This window comes from Amia ocellicauda, unplaced genomic scaffold (genome assembly GCF_036373705.1).
Source record: "Amia ocellicauda isolate fAmiCal2 unplaced genomic scaffold, fAmiCal2.hap1 HAP1_SCAFFOLD_26, whole genome shotgun sequence".
Lineage (NCBI taxonomy): Eukaryota > Metazoa > Chordata > Actinopteri > Amiiformes > Amiidae > Amia > Amia ocellicauda.
The window spans coordinates 1,720,124-1,743,053 of NW_027102823.1; the positions used below are offsets into that span (position 1 = coordinate 1,720,124).

A 22,930-nucleotide genomic window follows, 5' to 3' on the forward strand; every position below is an offset into this window, starting at 1 on the left:
TTAATACTCTCTATCTGTCTGGAGGAGATATAATTGAAGTATTGTACACGTACCCGGCTACTTTCAACAGCCTTTGCTGCACTGATATTTTTCCCTCCATTTTTCTTTTTTCTTTTTTTTTTTGCTGGAAGTTCCGTCAATACCCGCCAGCCTTAAAAAGACATCATGCAGCCGGGCCTCTCGGCTTTTGGCCACACCGTCCTGAATGCGCATGATATCGTCAGATCTCGGAAGCTAAACGGGGCAGGACCTGGTCAGTACTTGAATGTGAGACCTCCTGGAAATACCAGGTGCTGCAAGCTTTTACGTCTCCTGGGTAACTTTATCGTAGCTCTTAATACTCTCTTTCAGTCTGCAGGAGATATAATTGAAGAATTGTACACGTACCCGGCTACTTTCAACACCCTTTCCTGCACTGATATTTTTCCCTCCATTTTTCTATTTTTTTTTTATTTTTTTTTGCTGGAAGTTCCGTCAATACCCGCCAACCTTTAAGAGACATCATGCAGCCAGGCCTTTCGGCTTGCGGCCACACCATCCTGAACTCGCCCGATCTCGTCAGATCTTGGAAGCTAAACGGGGAAGGACCTGGTCGGTACATGAATGTGAGACCTCCTGGAAATACCTGGTGCTGCAAGCTTTTACGTCTCCTGGGTAACTTTATCGTAGCTCTTAATACTCTCTATCTGTCTGGAGGAGATATATTTGAAGTATTGTACACGTACCCAGCTACTGTCAACACCCTTTGCTGCACTGATATTTTTCCATCCATTTTTCTTTTTTTTTTTTTTTTTTGCTGGAAGTTCCGTCAATACCCGCCAACCTTTAAGAGACATCATGCAGCCAGGCCTCTTGGCTTGCGGCCACACCGTCCTGATTGCGCCCGATCTCGTCAGATCTCGGAAGCTAAACGGGGCAGGGCCTGGTCAGTACTTGGATGTGTGACCTCCTGGAAATACCAGGTGCTGCAAGCTTTTTACTTCTCCTGGGTAACTTCATCGTAGCTCTTAATACTCTCTTTCTTTCTCCAGGAGATATAATTGAAGAATTGTACACGTACCCGGCTACTTTCAACACCCTGTGCTGCACTGGTATATTTCCCTCTATTTTTCTTTTTTTTTTTTGCTGGCAGTTCCGTCAATACCCGCCAGCCTTTAAGAGACATCATGCAGCCAGGCATCTCGGCTTGCGGCCACACCATCCTGAACGCGCCTGATCTCGTCAGATCTCGGAAGCTAAACGGGGCAGGACCTGGTCAGTACATGAATGTGAGACCTCCTGGAAATACCTGGTGCTGCAAGCTTTTACGTCTCCTGGGTAACTTTATCGTAGCTCTTAATACTCTCTATCTGTCTGGAGGAGATATAATTGAAGTATTGTACACGTACCCGGCTACTTTCAAAACCCATTACTGGACTGATATTTTTCCCTCCATTTTTCTTTTTCTTTTTTTTTTTTTTTTTTTTTGCTGGAAGTTCCGTCAATACCCGCCAGCCATTAAGAGACATCATGTAGCCAGGCTTCTCGGCTTGCGGCCACACCGTCCTGAATGCGCCCGATCTCGTCAGATCTCGGAAGCTAAACGGGGCAGGGCCTGGTCAGTACTTGGATGGGAGACCTCCTAGAAATACCAGGTGCTGCAAGCTTTTTACGTCTCCTGGGTAACTTCATCGTAGCTCTTAATACTCTCTTTCTGTCTGGAGGAGATATAATTGAAGAATTGTACACGTACTAGGCTACTTTCAACAGCCTTTGCTGCACTGATATTTTTCCCTCCATTTTTCTTTTTATTTTATTTTTTTGCTGGAAGTTCCGTCAATATCCGCCAGCCTTTAAGAGACATCATGCAGCCAGGCCTCTTGGCTTGTAGTCACACCGTCCTGAACGCGCCCGATCATATCAGATTTCGGAAGCTAAACGGGGCAGGGCCTGGTCAGTACTTGGATGTGTGACCTCCTGGAAATACCAGGTGCTGCAAGCTTTTTACGTCTCCTGGGTAACTTCATCGTAGCTCTTAATACTCTCTTTCTTTCTCCAGGAGATATAATTGAAGAATTGTACACGTACCCGGCTACTTTCAACACCCTGTGCTGCACTGGTATATTTCCCTCTATTTTTCTTTTTTTTTTTTGCTGGCAGTTCCGTCAATACCCGCCAGCCTTTAAGAGACATCATGCAGCCAGGCATCTCGGCTTGCGGCCACACCATCCTGAACGCGCCCGATCTCGTCAGATCTCGGAAGCTAAACGGGGCAGGACCTGGTCAGTACATGAATGTGAGACCTCCTGGAAATACCTGGTGCTGCAAGCTTTTACTTCTCCTGGGTAACTTTATCGTAGCTCTTAATACTCTCTATCTGTCTGGAGGAGATATAATTGAAGTATTGTACACGTACCCGGCTACTTTCAAAACCCATTACTGCACTGATATTTTTCCCTCCATTTTTCTTTTTCTTTTTTTTTTTTTTTTTTTTTTGCTGGAAGTTCCGTCAATACCCGCCAGCCATTAAGAGACATCATGTAGCCAGGCCTCTCGGCTTGCGGCCACACCGTCCTGAATGCGCCCGATCTCGTCAGATCTCGGAATCTAAACGGGGCAGGGCCTGGTCAGTACTTGGATGGGAGACCTCGAGAAATACCAGGTGCTGCAAGCCTTTTACGTCTCCTGGGTAACTTCATCGTAGCTCTTAATACTCTCTTTCTGTCTGGAGGAGATATAATTGAAGAATTGTACACGTACTAGGCTACTTTCAACACCCTTTGCTGCACTGATATTTTTCCCTCCATTTTTCTTTTTATTTTATTTTTTTGCTGGAAGTTCCATCAATATTCGCCAGCCTTTAAGAGACATCATGCAGCCAGGCCTCTTGGCTTGTAGTCACACCGTCCAGAACGCGCCCGATCATATCAGATTTCGGAAGCTAAACGGGGCAGGGCCTGCTCAGTACTTGGATGGGAGACCTCCTGGAAATACCAGGTGCTGCAAGCTTTTTACGTCTCCTGGGTAACTTCATCGTAGCTCTTAATTCTCTCTTTCTGTCTCCAGGAGATATAATTGAACAATTGTACACGTACCCGGCTACTTTCAACTCCCTTTGCTGCACTGGTATATTTCCCTCTATTTTTCTTTTTTTTTTTTGCTGGCAGTTCCGTCAATACCCGCCAGCCTTTAAGAGACATCATGCAGCCAGGCATCTCAGCTTGCGGCCACACCATCCTGAACGCGCCCGATCTCGTCAGATCTCGGAAGCTAAACGGGGCAGGACCTGGTCAGTACATGAATGTGAGACCTCCTGGAAATACCTCGTGCTGCAAGCTTTTACGTCTCCTGGGTAACTTTATCTTAGCTCTTAATACACTCTTTCTGTCTGGAGGAGATATAATTGAAGTATTGTACACGTACTCGGCTACTTTTAACACCCTTTGCTGCACTGATATTTTTCCCTCCATTTTTCTTTTTCTTTTTTCTTTTTTCTGGAAGTTCCGTCAATATCCGCCAGCCTTTAAGAGACATCATGCAGCAAGGCCTCTTGGCTTGCGGCCACACCGTCCTGAACGCGCCCCATCTCGTCAGCTCTCGGAAGCTAAACTGGGCAGGGCCTGGTCATTACTTGAATGTGAGACCTTCTGGAAATACCAGGAGCTGCAAGCTTATTACGTCACTTGGGTAACTTCATCGTAGCTTTTAATACTCTCTTTCTGTCTGGAGGAGATATAATTGAAGTATTGTACACGTACCCGGCTACTTTCAACACCCTTTCCTGCACTGATATTTTTCTCTCCATTTTTCTATTTTTTTTTTATTTTTTTTTCTTGGATGTTCCGTCAATACCCGCCAGCCTTTTAGAGACATCATGCAGCCAGGCCTCTTGGCTTTCGGCCACACCGTCATGAACGCGCCCGATCTCATCAGATCTCGGAAGCTAAATGGGGCAGGGCCTGGTCAGTACTTCGATGGGTGACCTCCTGGAAATACCAGGTGCTGCAAGATTTTTACGTCTCCTGGGAAACTTCATCGTAGCTCTTTATACTCTCTTTCTGTCTGGAGGAGATATAATTGAAGAATTGTACACGTACCCGGCTACTTTCAAAACCCTTTGCTGCACTGATTTGTTTCTCTCCATTTTTCTTTTTTCTTATTTTTTTTGCTGGAAGTTCCATCAATACCCGCCAGCCTTTAAGAGACATCATGCAGCCAGGCCTCTTTGTTTGCGGCCACACCGTCCTGAACGCGCCCAATCTCATCAGATCTCGGAAGCTAAACGGGGCAGTGTCTATTCTGTACTTGGATGGGAGACCTCCTGGAAATACCAGGTGCTGCAAGCTTCTTACGTCTCCTGGGTAACTTCATCATAGCTCTTAATACTCTCTTTCTGTCTGGAGGAGATATAATTGAAGAATTGTACACGTACCCGGCTACTTTCAACTCCCTTTGCTGCACTGATATTTTTCCCTCCATTTTTCTTTTTTCTTCTTTATTTTGCTGGAAGTTCTGTCAATATCCTCCAGCCTTTAAGAGACATCATGCAGCCAGGCATCTCGGCTTGTGGCCACACCATCCTGAATGCGCACGATCTCGTCAGATCTCGGAAGCTAAACGGGGCAGGGCCTGGTCAGTACTTAGATGGGAGACCTCCTGGAGATACCAGGTGCTGCAAGCTTTTTACATCACTTGGGTAACTTCATCGTAGCTCTTCATACTCGCTTTCTGTCTGGAGGAGATATAATTGAAGTATTGTACACGTACCCAGCTACATTTAACACCCTTTGCTGCACTGATATTTTTCCCTCCATTTTTCTTATTTCTTTTTTTTTTGCTGGAACTTCCGTCAATACCCGCCAGCCTTTAAGAGACTTCATACATCCAGGCCTCTTGGCTTGCGGCCACACCGTCCTGAACGCGCCCGATCTCGTCAGATCTCGGAAGCTGAACGGGGCAGGGCCTGGTCAGTATTTGGATGGGTGACCTCCTGGAAATACCAGGTGCTGCAAGCTTTTTTCGTCACTTGGGTAACTTCATCGTAGCTCTTAATACTCTCTTTCTGTCTGGAGGAGATATAATTGAAGTATTGTACACGTACCCGGCTACATTCAACACCCTTTCCTGCACTGATATTTTTCCCTCCATTTTTCTATTTTTTTTTTTTTTAAATTTCTTGGATGTTCCGTCAATACCCGCCAGCCTTTTAGAGACATCATGCAGCCAGGCCTCTAGGTTTGCGGCCACACCGTCCTGAACGCGCCCGATCTCATCAGATCTCGGAAGCTAAACGGGGCAAGACCTGGTCAGTACTTGGATGGGAGACCTTCTGGAAATACCTGGTGCTGCAAGCTTTTTAGTCTCCTGAGTAACTTCATTGTAGCTCTTAATACTCTCTTTCTGTCAGGAGAAGATACAATTGAAGAAATGTACACGTACCCGGCAACTTTCAACACCCTTTGCTGCACTGATATTTTTCCCTCCATTTTTCATTTTTCTTTTTTTTTTTGCTGGAAGGTCCGTCAAAACCCGCCCGCCTTTAAGAGACATCATGCTGCCAGGCGTCTCGGCTTGCGGCCACGCCGTCCTGAACGCGACCGATCTCATCAGATCTCGGAAGCTATACAGGGCAGGGCCTGGTCAGTACTTGGATGGGTGACCTCCTGGAAATACCAGGTGCTGCAAGCTTTATACGTCTCCTGGGTAACATCATCGTAGATCTTAATACTCTCTTTCTGTCTGGAGGAGATATAATTGAAGAAATGTACACGTACCCGGCTACTTTCAACACCCTTTGCTGAACTGATATTTTTCCCTCCATTTTTCTTTTTTTATTTGCTGGAAGTTCCGTCAACACCCGTCAGCCTTTAAGAGACATCATGCAGCCAGGCCTCTCGGCTTGCGGCCACACCGTCCTGAACGCACCCCGTCTCGTCAGATCTCGGAAGCTAAACGGGGCATGGCCTGGTCAGTACTTGGATGGGAGATCTCCTAGAAATACCAGGTGCTGCAAGCTTTTTACGTCTCCTGGGTAACTTCATCGTAGCTCTTAATACTCTCTTTCTGTCTGGAGGAGATATAATTGAAGAATTGTACACGTTCCCGGCTACTTTCAACACCCTTTCCTGCACTGTTATTTTTCCCTCCATTTTTTTATTTTTTTATTTTTTATTTTTTGCTGGAAATTCCGTCAATACCCGCCAGCCTTTAAGAGACATCATGCAGCCAGGCATCTCGGCTTGCGGCCACACCGTCCTGAACGTGCCCGGTCTCGTCAGACCTTGGAAACTAAACGGGCCAGGGCCTGGTTAGTACTTGGATGGGTGACCTCCAGGAAATACCAGGTGATGCAAGCTTTTTACGTCTCCTGGGTATCTTCATCGTAGCTCTTAATACTCTTTATCTGTCTGGAGGAGATATAATTGAAGTATTGTACACTTTGTCTTAGGGACAGTCTGGCTAGCAGTGACTGAGTGGTTGACAGACGACAAGCAACGGAATGTACGTGCTCTGTGATGTCATAGCAGTCAGCTGAGAGAGGCTCGTGATGTCATCGCTGAGCTGTCTGTCTGTCTGTCTGTCTCTCTCTCTCTCTCTCTCTCTCTTCCTCTCAATTCAATTCATTTGTATTGTCAAAGCAATTGGACATACATACATATATATATATATATATATATATATATATATAGACATACATACATACATCCATACATGCTAGAAAGTCATTACTATGTTATCTTAAAGGCTAACTAAGCAGAACATATATCATTATAGAACAGAGTTCATAGGTCAACACATGGTTTTAGGGAACAGGCACGTAGGTCATACCGTTTGACAATGTCTCCAAGGTTCTCATCGTAAATAACAAACAGAAATCAAACTATCTTCTGGGCTGACCTTCTAGCTTGACCGTATCTTTCTTAAGTATACAAGAGAGAAAAACAGGTGTAAGAAAATAATTTCTAATTTTCCTTCTACACATATATACATACATACATACATATGTAGCGTTATGTTGGGTGTATTTGGATAAGAGCATTTGGGCTCTGAGCTGAAGCACTGATCTAAAGAAGACCTCTCCCCCCCCAAAGTTATCAGATTTCCTTAGCTCATCAGCTTGGAACTGGTTTGCATCAAAGTGACAGTTTTGGGGAGGATGGCACCGAGAAGAGGCCAAATAGTTTGGAATTCTGCTATGAGATGTCTGGAGAAAGGGGCCTGTAGGTGATAAAAACTCTTTGAAGTGGATGAGAGCCGAAATCCCGACATAGAGCTACGAACCCAGGCCAACCGGCATTTCCAAAAGATGGCATGGATTGACATCAGTCATAAATAAAGCCTCCCTCCAATAGGACACTGGGGGCTGAAACCGAAATCCAATCTCAAGAACTCAGGGACCAATCACCTACTGATCTGACAGACTATAAGGAACAGCGGACAGTCTTTCTCTCTCTCTCTCTCTCACCTGAACCAGAAACTCGCTGCCACAGCTCAACCTGTAGCTCTGTTGCCAGAACCGGAATCAGAAACCAACCAAGTCTTTGCCGGCAACAGAAGAGTTAAACTATGAGAAGGAGATTGAGCGAAGAATTATTTTAAAGGACTTTATTAAATAAATAACTTCACAGACCCACCTGATCAGTGGAGTTTTACAGCTGGACAATTGACTAAGTCGACTGAATACGAAAGTGTCAGTCACTTAAATAGCTATTTGAGTCTTAAGAAACTTGACCCTTGGAACAAACAGGGCCCTGCTTTCCTCAAAGACTTTGTCTTCAAGTAACTACGGTGGAACCCTGCTTACAAAGAAGATTTTGTGCACAACCTTGGAGCCTTCAAACCAATGGAAAATCTGTTTGGAAAAGACTCTACATTCGCGAAACCCCAACTTCCAGGTGCATCGACTGAGTGGAAGTTCTTGGACAAAGCCGAACCGGACTGCCTTTGTTCCAAACCACACGGACCTCGTGCCGTGTGCTGTTATCTGAGCCCGAAGCCAGAGAGGCCTCTCTGCGACGAAGTTCACATAAGTTTAACAGTTTGGAGTTTGTGATTCATGACATTTAAGAAATCAATTAGAAATGTTAATCTGTGATTCATAACTCTAGAATGTGTAATATCATTTAGTTTTCTTAAATATAAATGTGTGTTGCATTCAACTGTTTTGTTGATAATTTTAGAAATAAAATCTGTCAACGCTGAGAAATATCTTCTCATTCCTGTTTAACTGTTTAGTCTGAAATTGACACAAGTGAATAGACATTAGATTATTGGTGGCCCTGCCTATCCTTAATCATTGAATAATAATCAGTTAAGGGAAATTGTGGTAACAAGTAATGATAGGATCTTTCTCTGTACCTAAACGTTAATGAGACTGATATATATATATATATATATAACGAGAAGTTACCTGACATAAATACTAACCTGCGTAGTTATTTAATGTCTGACTAACAATACTAATGAGAGACTCACCTTCGTCTTACTAACCGGTGTTGTAGTCAATGTGTTTATAACCTTTTTTGTTTAAAGATTTGTGTGTTATCATATGCGATCCCATGGTCTTTGATTTGGTCACGGAAGTGATTTGTCTTTGATTTGTTGATCTAGAGTTGAATTTTAATTAGTTTTTCCCTTTTGTATAATTAGTGTAGTGCTACATTTAGTCTTTGTTTTTGAATAAATTTGACAATTTATATCTGTCTGCGTCCAATTATTACAGAAATTGAGTTCTACAAGACTCCAGGATTCGTGATAAGGTAATACTATAAATTCACTTCTTTAATTGAAATTTATAAGTGTACCTTATACATAATGTATCTATTAAATTAACTGAACAATATGAAGCTAGTAACTATGTTTAATTAGTGCTGGTTTTACAGTTATAAATTGCTCAAATATTGTAAGAAAGACAATTTGACCGCCTGTTCTAAAGTGAAAGTTATATTCACATTAATTATTGCACTAATTCAGTGATATTTATGTTTATTGGCCTAGAATAAGGCAATAATTATGGCTAAACTGCCAACAACACAGTACTAAAGAGAATTGGACTCCCTGTTGTAAAGATTTACACTAGGGGTGTCCCGAAGCACAATACCTTATTCGGAAAGGCACGGATAATGGCTTCAAAACCAATAACGAATAATTTTGCCGAATAATATGCGGCTAAGGCTGAGACAGTCACAGCTTGTGTTTGATGGATAACAGGTGAGCCAGGGGATCATATCACGAAACTTAAATGTCTGAAATCACTAGGCAATAATGTCCGTGTGAAATGAATGTGTGTAAACTTTAGGAATGAAATGAGCGCAAATCAAATAGCAGCTCTCTGCGCTTCTCTCTGAAATCAGAGCTTTAACGGGGTGCTTGAATATGATTTCACTTTTCTAACTTTAGTTAGTGTGTAATGTTGCTGTTTGAGCATAAACAACATCTGCAAAGTTACGAAGCTCAAAGTTCAAAGCAAAGGGAGATATTTGCTGTTAAAGAAATCGTTTTTTAAGGACTACAACAAACGGCTGGGTTAGTGACATCACTAACCCTAGAATTGACATAAACCCCGTCCCCTGAACACAATTCAGAGATTATCAAGACAGAATATGCTAATCAATGAGTAGAAGATAACTAAACATAGTCCAGTTAACATAATAGATGGTGAGGTACATTACTACACACAAATAATATGGTTTGCTAAGTTGTTAATATGAAAGAATGTTGATCCTTCAAATGTTTAATACATGTTAAATAATGGGTAATATGTCCTTACTAATCAGAATTACTAGTGTACTTATGCTTAACTAATGCATCATTCTGGACTATTCAAATAAAGTGTTACCACAGTTCTTAATGACATGCATATTTTGGACATAGTCAGGTGCAAAAACAAGAAGGTTACTTTGTTGTCGGTGTTTGCGCAGAGGTTGCGTATGTTTGCGCACAGATAGCGGATAATCGCTCGCACCTTGGAACCTATTTCCGGGAGCGCGTTGTTGAGCCACCAGGCTCTGTTTTGTGCGGATGGGCGGCCGGAGCGCGTTAAGGGTTTTCTGTTACAACGTTGTCGTTAATAACTAATGATCTTCGCATGCAAGTCAATCAATCAAAACTAACTTGAGCTGGACAATAACTTTATTCTAGAGCTGCTGTAAAGCCAAAACAATCTCTGTCACTTTCATTTCTTATCACTGGAAAGCTGCTTTCAAACAATTCATATTGTTAAAAGCGCTATATAAATGAAGGTGATTGACTTCCCTTGCATAGACTTTTTGTCACTGCTGGTTTTACTGTTCTAAATAACAGTAGGACTTAGCCTAGATTTAATACCAGATTTCTTTGTTTTTTAAGTTCAAATGTATTATTATGTGAATTGGTACTTAAGTAAATGGTGTGTGATTATATGCATGACATTCATTCGGTGACAGTGGAATACAAACAGTCTTACCGGTGTATTCTCAACATCAGTTTCATCTGAATCCGTATATCCGTGTATCATAACAGCTTCACATTATTTATTGGCCCCGACAGTGTAAAAACAAAATGCATTAGATAGGTCTACTTACTGCTCACGAACTTGATAGAGGCAGCGTACACTGGCCAGCCATGTTTTGGCTTTTTCCCTTTCTGCCATTCCACAGCAGCTGAACAGTCAGTTTGCGGGTATCCATCGTCATCCATCTTGGTGTCATCATATTTACGTATGGCTTCGGTTTCCACCTCGCTATACATCCCAGCATCCTCCCCACTGACCCATTGGACCACTGCAAACTTTCTCATCACACCTTGGGCTTTAGAAGAGTTTGGCTTTTAGTGAATTTAGATCACGGCTGTTTCATCAGATCTCACATGGGAAGGTCACAGTTTTGTGTCTTGTGAGTCTGATTGTAGCGTCATGGGCATCATTTTTGCTTTGTAAGACCAGTTTGCCAGACACAGACATAATGCTAGGCCAGCTAAATGTCAGCTGCATGCAAGTTAGCTGCAGATCTGTGAAAGATTAGTACAATCGATAATGAGGGCTGTCGATTTAACGCGGTAATCTGATTCATTAACGTTAGTTGTGAGAAACTAACGCGATTCAAATATTTTAACTCAATTAACCCACCCGCCCCTGACCAACGTAGGTAGATTTGTGTAATGAAATAGATTCAAAACTGAATCGCTTGACAGTAAAAAAAGTAAATGTAGTCTAATGTTAACGGTATAATACCCATTCAACATAAACCAACAAATACATGAATCCAGTTCACGTTACCTAAATACACGAAGCAAGGGCAATATCAAAGTTGTTGCTGGCTCAGTTAGCTCCTAGCAAGGTAACCTTAACTCTTGCAACTGTTGTCTTATTGAACAAACCAACTACTTTGCTTATAAATTACTAAATGAACCAACCTGAATCAACACAAATCCCTGAGTAATAATTACAACAAGATACAATTATTCTTTCCTTCGGGGTGACGTTAGAAATCCATGTTTAATCGATCTGAAACCTCTGTTGAAACTTAAAGCAACGGCCCGTTTTACCGCTGTCTGGCTGCTTCAATGAGTCAGTGATCTGGATTTCTATTGGATCCCGCGCAGCAGTTCAAACATCAACCAATCGGCATATTGTATGGTCTTATGGCCCTAATTCACTTGCCTACATGTAGCGATGTGTTTTCTATTATGCAAAATGGCGAAACGAAAATTGTGTTGCTTTAACAGTTGCCAAGAAGAAAGAATGATTCCTCGTCGTACTCGGACCAGGTGGAAAACAAGGCAAAACTTGTTTTTCCAGCAAAGTTTTGGTCATATTGATAATTTATAGGCCCTAGAAATGTGTGTATTAAATATGATAAACTATAATATATTCATAAATAGGCATTATACTTATTGTTGAACATAATTGTACAAATAATGTTTAGTTTAAGTTATGTTAAGTTTTAAGGTTTTAAAAATGTGTTTAAAATGTTGTAAAATGCATTGACAAACATATCTGAAGGCGAGTAGATTTCCCACTACAGCTGGTCATGTTGTTTTTAAATGCTGCCCGTGAACTGAACAATGAACGAAGTCACCATATCTAAATATTCACAACAAACACCCTTTCGACATGAAACCAAGAAATGAGAGCAATGCTTTCACTGCTCGCCATAGCGTCTCAATGTTAGTGTCCCTCAGCAGGATATGTCGCCCATTTTAGGTTTACAGACATTCTATAAATTAGCAGCCTGGCATTAGTACTGTCAGTAAAATATTATGCATGGCTAATAATTTTATGTCATAATAATATATTCATCTGTAGCCTATGGAGATGGCTTCCATCTCAAGACACCAATATAAATCTAAGCACAACAGCAATGCTAAAATGTAATGTATTATTGTGTCTGTAAAAGTGAAAGGAGCATACAGGTAGACGGTGGGGTGGGTTGTGAACACTAGCTTTAATCTTGATGAACATCCTGGGAATTAATAACAGTCAAAACAGCTTGCCATATTGTTGAACAAGAATATCAACATTTAGAGTAAAACAGGTTTCTTTTGGTACACACTTTGCTTATGATCACTCAAATTTGGATTCTTTCCCATTTGTTACAGAATACCAACCAATCAAACCTGGTGTCTTCAGGTCCCTCAAATGACCATGTCACAGATGCCAGTTGGCTGAACATCCTCGCATTTTCCATGAAGCACAATGTAACAGAGGCTTTAATGGAGGACCTACTGAAGCTGTTAAGGTTATGTAGTGGGGATGCTGCAAGCATCCCAAGTAGCAAGTACATGCTAGAGAAGGAGTTTAAAGATTATGTAGACAAATCAGAATACCATCTGTGAGACAAAGTTTAGAGCTGGGTCAATTTTTTATTTGTATACCTTTGAGGAATCAACTTCAAGCTCTTTTGGAGAATGAGCCTATTCCAAATATTTACAATGACCAAAACAGATGGAATAACAGATTTTTCAGATGGGAAGTTGTACAAATATCTGAAATCAGTTAGTGATTCATTCTTTTCCCTGTCTTTCAATTGTGATGGAGTGCCAGTGTTCCAGTCATCTAAATACAGCATATGGCCCTTACTATGCTCTGTTAATGAATTACCCCCAGAGGAAAGAGATACAAATGTCATACTATGTGCCTTGTGGTTTGGGTCATCAAAACCACAAATGACTAGCTTCCTCAAACCTTTTGTGGAGGAATGCAAAAGTCTTGGACAAACAGGTCTTCAGTGGCAGGATCCAGTAGATCACTCAATCAAAATGACAAAGGTCTATGCATTATGTGCCATATGTGATGCTGTTGCACGACCTTTACTGCAAAATTTCAAGCAGTTTAATGGAGAGTATGGGTGTGGGCACTGTCTTCATCCAGGTGTTCCTTAGAGATCATGACACAACTGTGCAAATAGGTGAGATTGCCAAAAATAATGAACAGAGCATTTTGGGCATAAAAGGGCCATCTCCAATTGTGGACTTGCCAGATTTTGACCTGATCAATGGCATGGTCCCTGATTACATGCATTGTGTGTTGCTGGGGGTTTGCCGGCAAATAGCCACTTTATGGTTTGATTCCAAAAGCTATAGTAAACCATGGTATGTTGGTTTGAACACTGTAACAGTGGATGTAAATCTTTTAGCAATCAAGCCTCTAAGCATTTTTTCCAGAATCCCACGGTCTATTGTTGAGCTAAGGTTTTGGAAAGCTCACGAATGACAGAACTGGCTTTTATATTACAGTTTGCCAGTCCTGGAGGGGATACTTCCAAACAGGTATCTTTGCCACTGGGCTCTACTTGTGGAGGGTGTGAGCATTTTGCTAGGTTCAGACATTAGCCAAGAGGATATTGACCATGCTCATGAGGCTCTTGAGCTTTATGTTAAATCAGTTCAGTCTTTGTATGGCGAAGATCAGGTGACCTACAATATGCATTCACTTCTGCATTTGACTAAGAGTGTTGAGAATTTGGGTCCTCTCTGGGCCCAGTCTGCTTTCATGTTTGAGAGCTATAATGGCTACTTGCTCAAGCAAGTCAAAAGCAGTAATGCAGTGCCTCAGCAGCTTTGCAAAAGAGTAGCATGGTCTCGGGCATTGCCACGCATAGCTAAGGCCTGCTCATCCAATGATGTTTCACCTGAAATTAAATCATTCTACACAGAAATGACCTCTGGTAAACGTCATGTAAAGAATTATACTAGATATGACTTGCACTTGGAGTGCCAAAGATTAGGCCAGTGTCTGAAAATAATATGAATGCATTGCATGCATTGCTAGATGTACCTGGGACCTCTATTGGCAGGTACTACAACAGAATAGTTATCAACGGAGAGGTCATTCAAAGCCAAACATACACAAAGACAAAGAAAAGGAACAACTCGGTTGTGATATTGAAAGATGGCAGTATTTTCACGGTTTCACACTTTCTCTGTGTCAGTGATGACCAATATCACTTATATGCAGTTGGCAAATTTGGAAATTGTACAGTGCAGAAACTGGTTCGAGGATCTGCTGTCAAAATATCACTGACCTTTATGCGGACTGTTCATTTTCCTACAGGATTTGAAAGAGCAGTTGATCTAAGGTTGATTATACAGTATATGACCATGTTTGATTATAGGCATAGGGCTCCACTTAGGACAAGGCAAGAGCATGAGTTAAGTACAGCCTTATACTGCTAAACTGCACTGTGTTTTATACATGTCTTCATATGCTGGACATTCATATTAAATTTGCACTATTTTCCTATGTTTTTACTTCATCAAAAACTATATGCCTTTAGTTGTATGTAGGACATATATGATTAAAAATACATTAATATTATGCAATTTATATATGTGTTTTTTGCAGCATATATGTCCCTTACAATATTCGGTTTGAACATATAAGAATCACAGGTTTTTTTAGGAAAAGGAAAGGATCCAAGTGCAGGCTTTAGAGTTGAAGCAGATAATCCAATAAGGGCAAAACGAGAGAGCATAAACAGGGACAGTCCAGGTCAAACGATCAAGCGAACAGGCTAGTAGAGAGATCCGAAAGGGGTAAACGAGAGAAGGAAGCAAGAGGTCAAAAATACACGGGAAGGCAATCAAGAAACAAGGCTTAGAATTGATTCAGGAGAGAATGCAAGACTTCACGATGAATCTAGGAAACAGAGGGGTACTGTGTACTGTGAAGGAGAGAGGGATTGAACGAGGTGAATGAAGGATTGACCAATGATAGGAGAGGAGGACAGAACAGGTGCACCTGGTAGGGAAGAATGTGGAAAGACTGGTTTGACTGGACAAAGGACAAGAGAAGCACTAAACTAGTATTTGGGAGAGGGAGACCTCTGGTGGTGAACTAAGGTAGAAGCAGGGGAGACCGTGACAGTCTCCAAGGTTCTCATCGTAAATAACAAACAGAAATCAAACTACCTTCTGGCCTGACCTTCTAGCTTGACCTTATCTTTCTTAAGTATACAAGAGAGATTAACAGGTGTGAGAAAAGAATTTCTAACTTTCCTTCCACACATACATACATACATACATACATACATACATACGGAAAATAAATAATAGAATTTTGAATCACAATAAGATGTTATCAAGTACAGAAAAAGAAAATGTAATAAAATGTGATCTTAAATACATACAAATAAAGAAAATTGGTTTACTATTTCCAGATTCCTTTTTTGAAATACAATGACATGCATTACAAATGAGTATTTACATTATATTTACAGCCGGTGCTCGTGTGTCACTGTGTCCCTCAGGCTGTGGTAGGCGCTGACATATTGGGCAGCCAGGGTGGCTGTGTGTCCCTCCCCCAGGAGGACTGACCGTTTTTCTTTTTTCTAAGTTTTGTCACAGGTTGGGTGGGCATCCATTATGTTGTTACAGAATGTGTCCCTTATTTTGGGCTAAAGCTTTCCGTGGAGGGGAACGTGGATCAGTTTGTACCATTTTTGGGAAGATCTGCCTTGTTGGGGCGGAGCTGTGATCCAGGTGAACAGCAGATCGGGCATAGGTGGGCATGTGGGCAGAGGAGTAGGAAGGCCGGTCAAGCAAATAAGCTTGCTAAGGTACGCAGCAGCAGCAAGCAGCCCCCCCATCCAGCCAGCCAGCCAGTCTGGCTAGCAGTGACTGAGTGGTTGACAGACGGCAAGCAACGGAATGTACGTGCTCTGTGATGTCATAGCAGTCAGCTGAGAGAGGCTCGTGATGTCATCGCTGAGCTGTCTGTCTGTCTGTCTGTCTCTCTCTCTCTCTCTCTCTCTCTTCCTCTCAATTCAATTCATTTGTATTGTCAAAGCAATTGGACATACATACATACATACATACATATATACACTCACCTAAAGGATTATTAGGAACACCATACTAATACTGTGTTTGACCCCCTTTCGCCTTCAGAACTGCCTTAATTCTACGTGGCATTGATTCAACAAGGTGCTGAAAGCATTCTTTAGAAATGTTGGCCCATATTGATAGGATAGCATCTTGCAGTTGATGGAGATTTGTGGGATGCACATCCAGGGCACGAAGCTCCCGTTCCACCACATCCCAAAGATGCTCTATTGGGTTGAGATCTGGTGACTGTGGGGGCCAGTTTAGTACAGTGAACTCATTGTCATGTTCAAGAAACCAATTTGAAATTATTCGACCTTTGTGACATGGTGCATTATCCTGCTGGAAGTAGCCATCAGAGGATGGGTACATGGTGGTCAAAAAGGGATGGACATGGTCAGAAACAATGCTCAGGTAGGCCGTGGCATTTAAACGATGACAATTAGCACTAAGGGGCCTAAAGTGTGCCAAGAAAACATCCCCCACACCATTACACCACCACCACCAGCCTGCACAGTGGTAACAAGGCATGATGGATCCATGTTCTTATTCTGTTTACGCCAAATTCTGACTCTACCATCTGAATGTCTCAACAGAAATCGAGACTCATCAGACCAGGCAACATTTTTCCAGTCTTCAACTGTCCAATTTTGGTGAGCTTGTGCAAATTGTAGCCTCTTTTTCCTATTTGTAGTGGAGATGAGTGGTACCCGGTGGGGTCTTCTGCTGTTGTAGCCCGTCCGCCTCAAGGTTGTACGTGTTGTGGCTTCACAAATGCTTTGCTGCATACCTCGGTTGTAACGAGTGGTTATTTCAGTCAAAGTTGCTCTTCTATCAGCTTGAATCAGTCGGCCCATTCTCCTCTGTCCTCTAGCATCAACAAGGCATTTTCGCCCACAGGACTGCTGCATACTGGATGTTTTTCCCTTTTCACACCATTCTTTGTAAACCCTAGAAATGGTTGTGCGTGAAAATCCCAGTTACTGAGCAGATTGTGAAATACTCAGACCGGCCCGTCTGGCACCAACAACCATGCCACGCTCAAAATTGCTTAAATCACCTTTCTTTCCCATTCAGACATTCAGTTTGGAGTTCAGGAGATTGTCTTGACCAGGACCACACCCCTAAATGCATTGAAGCAACTGCCATGTGATTGGTTGGTTAGATAATTGCATTAATGAGAAATTGAACAGGTGTTCCTAATAATCCTTTAGGTGAGTGTATATATATATATATATATATATATACATACATACATACATCCATACATGCTAGAAAGTCATTACTATGTTATCTTAAAGGCTAACTAAGCAGAACATATATCATTATAGAACAGAGTTCATAGGTCAACACATGGTTTTAGGGAACAGGCACATAGGTCAAACCGTTTGACATTGTCTCCAAGGTTCTCATCGTAAATAACAAACAGAAATCAAACTATCTTCTGGGCTGACCTTCTAGTTTGACCGTATCTTTCTTAAGTATACAAGAGAGAAAAACAGGTGTAAGAAAATAATTTCTAATTTTCCTTCTACACATATATACATACATACATACATATGTAGCGTTATGTTGGGTGTATTTGGATAAGAGCATTTGGGCTCTGAGCTGAAGCACGGATCTAAAGAAGACCTCTCCCCCCCCAAAGTTATCAGATTTCCTTAGCTCATCAGCTTGGAACTGGTTTGCATCAAAGTGACAGTTTTGGGGAGGATGGCACCGAGAAGAGGCCAAATAGTTTGGAATTCTGCTATGAGATGTCTGGAGAAAGGGGCCTGTAGGTGATAAAAACTCTTTGAAGTGGATGAGAGCCGAAATCCCGACATAGAGCTACGAACCCGGGCCAACCGGCATTTCCAAAAGATGGCATGGATTGACATCAGTCATAAATCAAGCCCCCCTCCAATAGGACACTGGGGGCTGAAACCGAAATCCAATCTCAAGAACTCAGGGACCAATCACCTACTGATCTGACAGACTTTAAGGAACAGCGGACAGTCTTTCTCTCTCTCTTTCTCTCACCTGAACCAGAAACTCGCTGCCACAGCTCAACCTGTAGCTCTGTTGCCAGAACCGGAATCAGAAACCAACCAAGTCTTTGCCGGCAACAGAAGAGTTAAACTGGGAGAAGGAGATTGAGCCGTACGAAGAATTCTTTTAAAGGACTTTATTAAATAAATAACTTTACAGACCCACCTGATCAGTGGAGTTTTACAGCTGGACAATTGACTAAGTCGACTGAATACGAAAGTGTCAGTCACTTAAATAGCTATTTGAGTCTTAAGAAACTTGACCCTTGGAACGAACAGGGCCCTGCTTTCCTCAAAGACTTCGTCTTCAAGTAACTACGGTGGAACCCTGCTTACAAAGAAGATTTTGTGCACAACCTTGGAGCATTCAAACCAGTGGAAAATCTGTTTGGAAAAGACTCTACATTCCCGAAACCCCAACTTCCAGGTGCATCGACTGAGTGGAAGTTCTTGGACAAAGCCGAACCAGACTGCCTTTGTTCCAAACCACACAGACCTCGTGCCGTGTGCTGTTATCTGAGCCCGAAGCCAGAGAGGCCTCTCTGCGACGAAGTTCAGATAAGTTTAACAGTTTGGAGTTTGTGATTCATGACATTTGAGAAATCAATTAGAAATGTTAATCTGTGATTCATAACTCTAGAATGTGTAATATCATTTAGTTTTCTTAAATATAAATGTGTGTTGCATTAAACTGTTTTGTTGATAATTTTAGAAATAAAATCTGTCAACGCCGAGAAATATCTTCTCATTCCTGTTTAACTGTTTAGTCTGAAATTGACACAAGTTAATAGACATTAGATTATTGGTGGCCCTGCCTATCCTTAATCATTGAATAATAATCAGTTAAGGGAAATTGTGGTAACAAATAGGATCTTTCTCGGCACCTAAACGTAAATGAGACTGATATATATATAACGAGAAGTTACCTGACATAAATACTAACCTGCGTAGTTATTTAATGTCTGACTAATAATACTAACGAGAGACTCACCTTCGTCTTACTAACCGGTATTGTAGTCAATGTGTTTATAACCTTTTTTGTTTAACGATTTGTGTGTTATCCTATGGGATCCCATGGTCTTTGATTTGGTCACGGAAGTGATTTGTCTTTGATTTGTTGATCTAGAGTTGAATTTTAATTAGTTTTTCCCTTTTGTATAATTAGTGTAGTGCTACATTTAGTCTTTGTTTTTAAATAAATTTGACAATTTATATCTTTGGAATTGGTGTCTGCGTCCAATTATTACAGAAATTGAGTTCTACAAGACTCCAGGATTCGTGATAAGGTGATACTATGAATTCACTTCTTTAATTGAAATGTATAAGTGTACCTTACGCTACATATATGTATGTATGTGTGTATGTATGTCCAATTGCTTTGACAATACAAATGAATTGAATTGAGAGAGAGAGAGAGAGAGAGAGAGAGAGACAGACAGACAGACTGACAAACAGAAAAACAGACAGACACAGACACACACACACACAGAGCCAGCCAGCCAGCCAGCTCAGCGATGACATCACGAGCCTCTCTCAGCTGACTGCTATGACATCACAGAGCACGTACATTCCGTTGCTTGCCGTCTGTCAACCACTCAGTCACTGCCAGCCAGACTGGCTGGCTGGCTGGATGGGGGGGCTGCTTGCTGCTGCTGCGTACCTTAGCAAGCTTATTTGCTTGACCGGCCTTCCTACTCCTCTGCCCACATGCCCACCTATGCCCGATCTGCTGTTCACCTGGATCACAGCTCCGCCCCAACAAGGCAGAGCCCCCCAAGAATGGTACAAACTCACCCACGATCCCCTCCACGGAAAGCTTTAGCAAAAGGCAAAAGCGTTATACGTAATGAAGAGGAACCCGAGTCCAAGACGCATCCGACCAGCCATACATATTTGTGTGTATTAAAGATCACATTTTCTTACATTTAGTTTTTCTGTACTTTATTACATCTTATTGTGATTTATAAAAGTATTGTTTCTTTTCCATATGTATGTATGTATGTGTGTGTGTGTGTGTGTGTGTGTCTGTCTCTGTGTGAAAGTTAGTGTGTGTGTCTGTACGTGTGTGTGCCTGTCTCTGTGTGATAGTGTGTGTGTGTGTGTGTGTGTGTGTGTATATGTCTCTCTGTGAAAGTGTGTGTGTGGGTGTGACAGTGTGTGTGAGTGTCTGTCTGTCTGTCTGTCATGTAACTCGCACATCTGTGAGGGCACCATTTTTGCAGAAGAGATGTACACATTTTGGAGCAACATATGCTGCCATCCAGACATCATCTTTTCCAGTGACGTCCCTGCATTTTCAAACAGATCACATTTTATTACATTTTGTTTATCTGTACTTTATTACATCTTATTGTGATTTATACTTGTAATGTTTCTTTTCCATATATATGTATGTACAGTGGGGGAAAAAAGTAATTGATCCCCTGCTGATTTTGTACGTTTGCCCACTGACAAAGAAATGATCAGTCTATAATTTTAATGGTAGGTGTATTTTAGCAGTGAGAGACAGAATAACAACAAGAAAATCCAGAAAAATGCATTTCAAAAAAGTTATAAAATTGATTTGCATGTTAATGAGGGAAATAAGTATTTGACCCATTTTCAATGCCCTGGCTTAGGGTTCTCACCCATGATTTGACGGTACATGGCCCCGTCCATCGTCCCTTTGATGCGGTGCAGTTGTCCTGTCCCCTTAGCAGAAAAACAGCCCCAAAGCATAATGTTTCCACCTCCATGTTTGATGGTGGGAATGGTGTTCTTGGGGTCATTCCTCCTCCTCCAAACACGGCGAGTTGAGTTGATGGCAAAGAGCTTGATTTTGGTCTCATCTGAGACCACTTTCACCCAGTTCTCCTCTGAATCATTCAGATGTTCATTGGCAAACTTCAGACGGGTCTGTACATGTGCTTTCTTGAGCAGGGGGACCTTGCGGGCGCTGCAGGATTTCAGTCCTTCACGGCATAGTGTGTTACCAATTGTTTTCTTGGTGACTATGGTCCCAGCTACCTTGAGATCATTAACAAGATCCTCCCATGTAGTTCTGGGCTGATTCCTCACCGTTCTCATGATCATTGAAACTCCACGAGGTGAGATCTTGCATGGAGCCCCAGACTGAGGGAGACTGACAGTTATTTTGTGTTTCTTCCATTTGCGAATAATCGCACCAACTGTTGTCACCTTCTCACCAAGCTGCTTGGTGATGGTCTTGTAGCCCATTCCAGTCTTGTGTAGGTCTACAATCTTGTCCCTGACATCCTTGGACAGCTCTTTGGCCATGGTGGAGAGTTTGGAATCTGATTGATTGATTGCTTCTGTGGACAAGTGTCTTTTATACAGGTAACGAGCTGAGATTAGGAGCACTCCCTTTAAGAGAGTGCTCCTAATCTCAGCTGTATGAAAGACACCTGGGAGCCAGAAATCTTGCTGATTGATAGGGGATCAAATACTTATTTCCCTCATTAACATGCAAATCAATTTATAACTTTTTTGAAATGCATTTTTCTGGATTTTCTTGTTGTTATTCTGTCTCTCACTGCTAAAATACACCTACCATTAAAATTATAGACTGATCATTTCTTTGTCAGTGGGCAAACGTACAAAATCAGCAGGGGATCAAATACTTTTTTCCCTCACTGTATGTATGTATGTATGTATGTATGTAAGTGTGTGTGTGTCTGTCTCTGTGTGAAAGTGTGTGTGTGTGTCTGTCTGTGAAAGTGATTGTGTGTGAAAGTGTGTGTGTCTGTCTGTCTGTCTGTGAAAGTGTGTGTGTGTGTGTGTGTGTGTGCGTGTGTCTGTCTGTGAAAGTGTGTGTTTGTGTGTGTATGGGTGTGACAGTGTGTATGAGTGTCTGTCATGTAACTCGCACATCTGTGAGGGCACCATTTTTGCAGAAAGAGATTTACACATTTTGGAGCAACATATGCTGCCATCCAGACATCGTCTTTTCCAGGGACGTACCTGCATTTTTCAGCAGGATAACGCCAAACCACATTCTGCCCAGATTTCAAGCGCATGGTTGCATAGGCAGAGAGTGCGGGTGCTAGCATGGCCTGCCTGCAGTCCTGACCTGTCTCCGAATTGAGAATGTGTGGCGCACTATGAAGTGCAAATTAAGACAACGAAGGCCCTGTGCAGTTGCGCAGCTGAGGAAATGCATAATGGATGAATGGGGGAAAATCCCGCTTGCTAAACTTAACCAAGTGGTGTCTTCAGTGCCCAAGTGCTTAATAAGTGTTATTAAAAGAAAAGGTGATGTTACATAGTGGTAAACAGTCGACTGTCCCAACTTTCTTGGTTTCTTTTCACTGCTAATGAGATGCTGTAGAGTGAGTTAGTTATATTGCTTTCAGGAGCTCTAATCGTATTGATGAGTTCATGCAGCATTTGTAATTGAATTTCAAAAAGAAATCTTTGCTGTCTGGCCTGTGTGTATGAGATGTACTCTGTCAATCTTTGGCTAACAACTGAAACATTGGTAGAACAGAAATGGCAACATAAAAAAGAAAAGTACATTTTAAAAGAGCACATTAAATAGGATGAATATACAGTTTTTTACAATCACTTTGTCACTAATTTCAGAACCTTGATGTCATTTTTCAAAACTCTAGACACAAAACTCA

General features: G+C 41.9%; 6 non-coding genes and 14 pseudogenes across 6 annotated transcripts; 19 read left to right on the plus strand and 1 right to left on the minus strand.

Moving 5' to 3' along the window:
- The first annotated feature begins 183 nt into the window (after positions 1-183).
- Positions 184-302, plus strand: LOC136726841 (uncharacterized; annotated as a pseudogene).
- A 219-nt stretch (positions 303-521) lies between these two features.
- Positions 522-640, plus strand: LOC136726699 (uncharacterized; annotated as a pseudogene).
- A 215-nt stretch (positions 641-855) lies between these two features.
- Positions 856-974, plus strand: LOC136726946 (5S ribosomal RNA). The gene has a single exon (XR_010808320.1). It is a non-coding gene; the product is annotated as a 5S ribosomal RNA (ribosomal RNA).
- A 210-nt stretch (positions 975-1,184) lies between these two features.
- On the plus strand, positions 1,185-1,303 carry LOC136727357 (uncharacterized; annotated as a pseudogene).
- Positions 1,304-1,527: 224 nt separating this feature from the next.
- LOC136727134 (5S ribosomal RNA) lies at positions 1,528-1,646 on the plus strand. The gene has a single exon (XR_010808406.1). It is a non-coding gene; the product is annotated as a 5S ribosomal RNA (ribosomal RNA).
- A 216-nt stretch (positions 1,647-1,862) lies between these two features.
- On the plus strand, positions 1,863-1,981 carry LOC136727308 (uncharacterized; annotated as a pseudogene).
- A 210-nt stretch (positions 1,982-2,191) lies between these two features.
- Positions 2,192-2,310, plus strand: LOC136727210 (uncharacterized; annotated as a pseudogene).
- Positions 2,311-2,535: 225 nt separating this feature from the next.
- Positions 2,536-2,653, plus strand: LOC136727188 (uncharacterized; annotated as a pseudogene).
- A 216-nt stretch (positions 2,654-2,869) lies between these two features.
- LOC136727390 (uncharacterized) lies at positions 2,870-2,988 on the plus strand (annotated as a pseudogene).
- A 210-nt stretch (positions 2,989-3,198) lies between these two features.
- LOC136726546 (uncharacterized) lies at positions 3,199-3,317 on the plus strand (annotated as a pseudogene).
- A 215-nt stretch (positions 3,318-3,532) lies between these two features.
- Positions 3,533-3,651, plus strand: LOC136726823 (uncharacterized; annotated as a pseudogene).
- A 220-nt stretch (positions 3,652-3,871) lies between these two features.
- On the plus strand, positions 3,872-3,990 carry LOC136727279 (uncharacterized; annotated as a pseudogene).
- A 216-nt stretch (positions 3,991-4,206) lies between these two features.
- LOC136726692 (uncharacterized) lies at positions 4,207-4,325 on the plus strand (annotated as a pseudogene).
- A 216-nt stretch (positions 4,326-4,541) lies between these two features.
- Positions 4,542-4,660, plus strand: LOC136727111 (uncharacterized; annotated as a pseudogene).
- Positions 4,661-4,875: 215 nt separating this feature from the next.
- Positions 4,876-4,994, plus strand: LOC136727060 (5S ribosomal RNA). Its single transcript, XR_010808399.1, has one exon. It is a non-coding gene; the product is annotated as a 5S ribosomal RNA (ribosomal RNA).
- A 220-nt stretch (positions 4,995-5,214) lies between these two features.
- LOC136727014 (5S ribosomal RNA) lies at positions 5,215-5,333 on the plus strand. The gene has a single exon (XR_010808382.1). It is a non-coding gene; the product is annotated as a 5S ribosomal RNA (ribosomal RNA).
- Positions 5,334-5,548: 215 nt separating this feature from the next.
- Positions 5,549-5,667, plus strand: LOC136727020 (5S ribosomal RNA). Its single transcript, XR_010808387.1, has one exon. It is a non-coding gene; the product is annotated as a 5S ribosomal RNA (ribosomal RNA).
- A 209-nt stretch (positions 5,668-5,876) lies between these two features.
- On the plus strand, positions 5,877-5,995 carry LOC136726551 (uncharacterized; annotated as a pseudogene).
- A 221-nt stretch (positions 5,996-6,216) lies between these two features.
- On the plus strand, positions 6,217-6,335 carry LOC136727292 (uncharacterized; annotated as a pseudogene).
- Positions 6,336-20,059: 13,724 nt separating this feature from the next.
- Positions 20,060-20,174, minus strand: LOC136726876 (U5 spliceosomal RNA). The gene has a single exon (XR_010808256.1). It is a non-coding gene; the product is annotated as a U5 spliceosomal RNA (small nuclear RNA).
- Between the last annotated feature and the right edge of the window lie 2,756 nt (positions 20,175-22,930).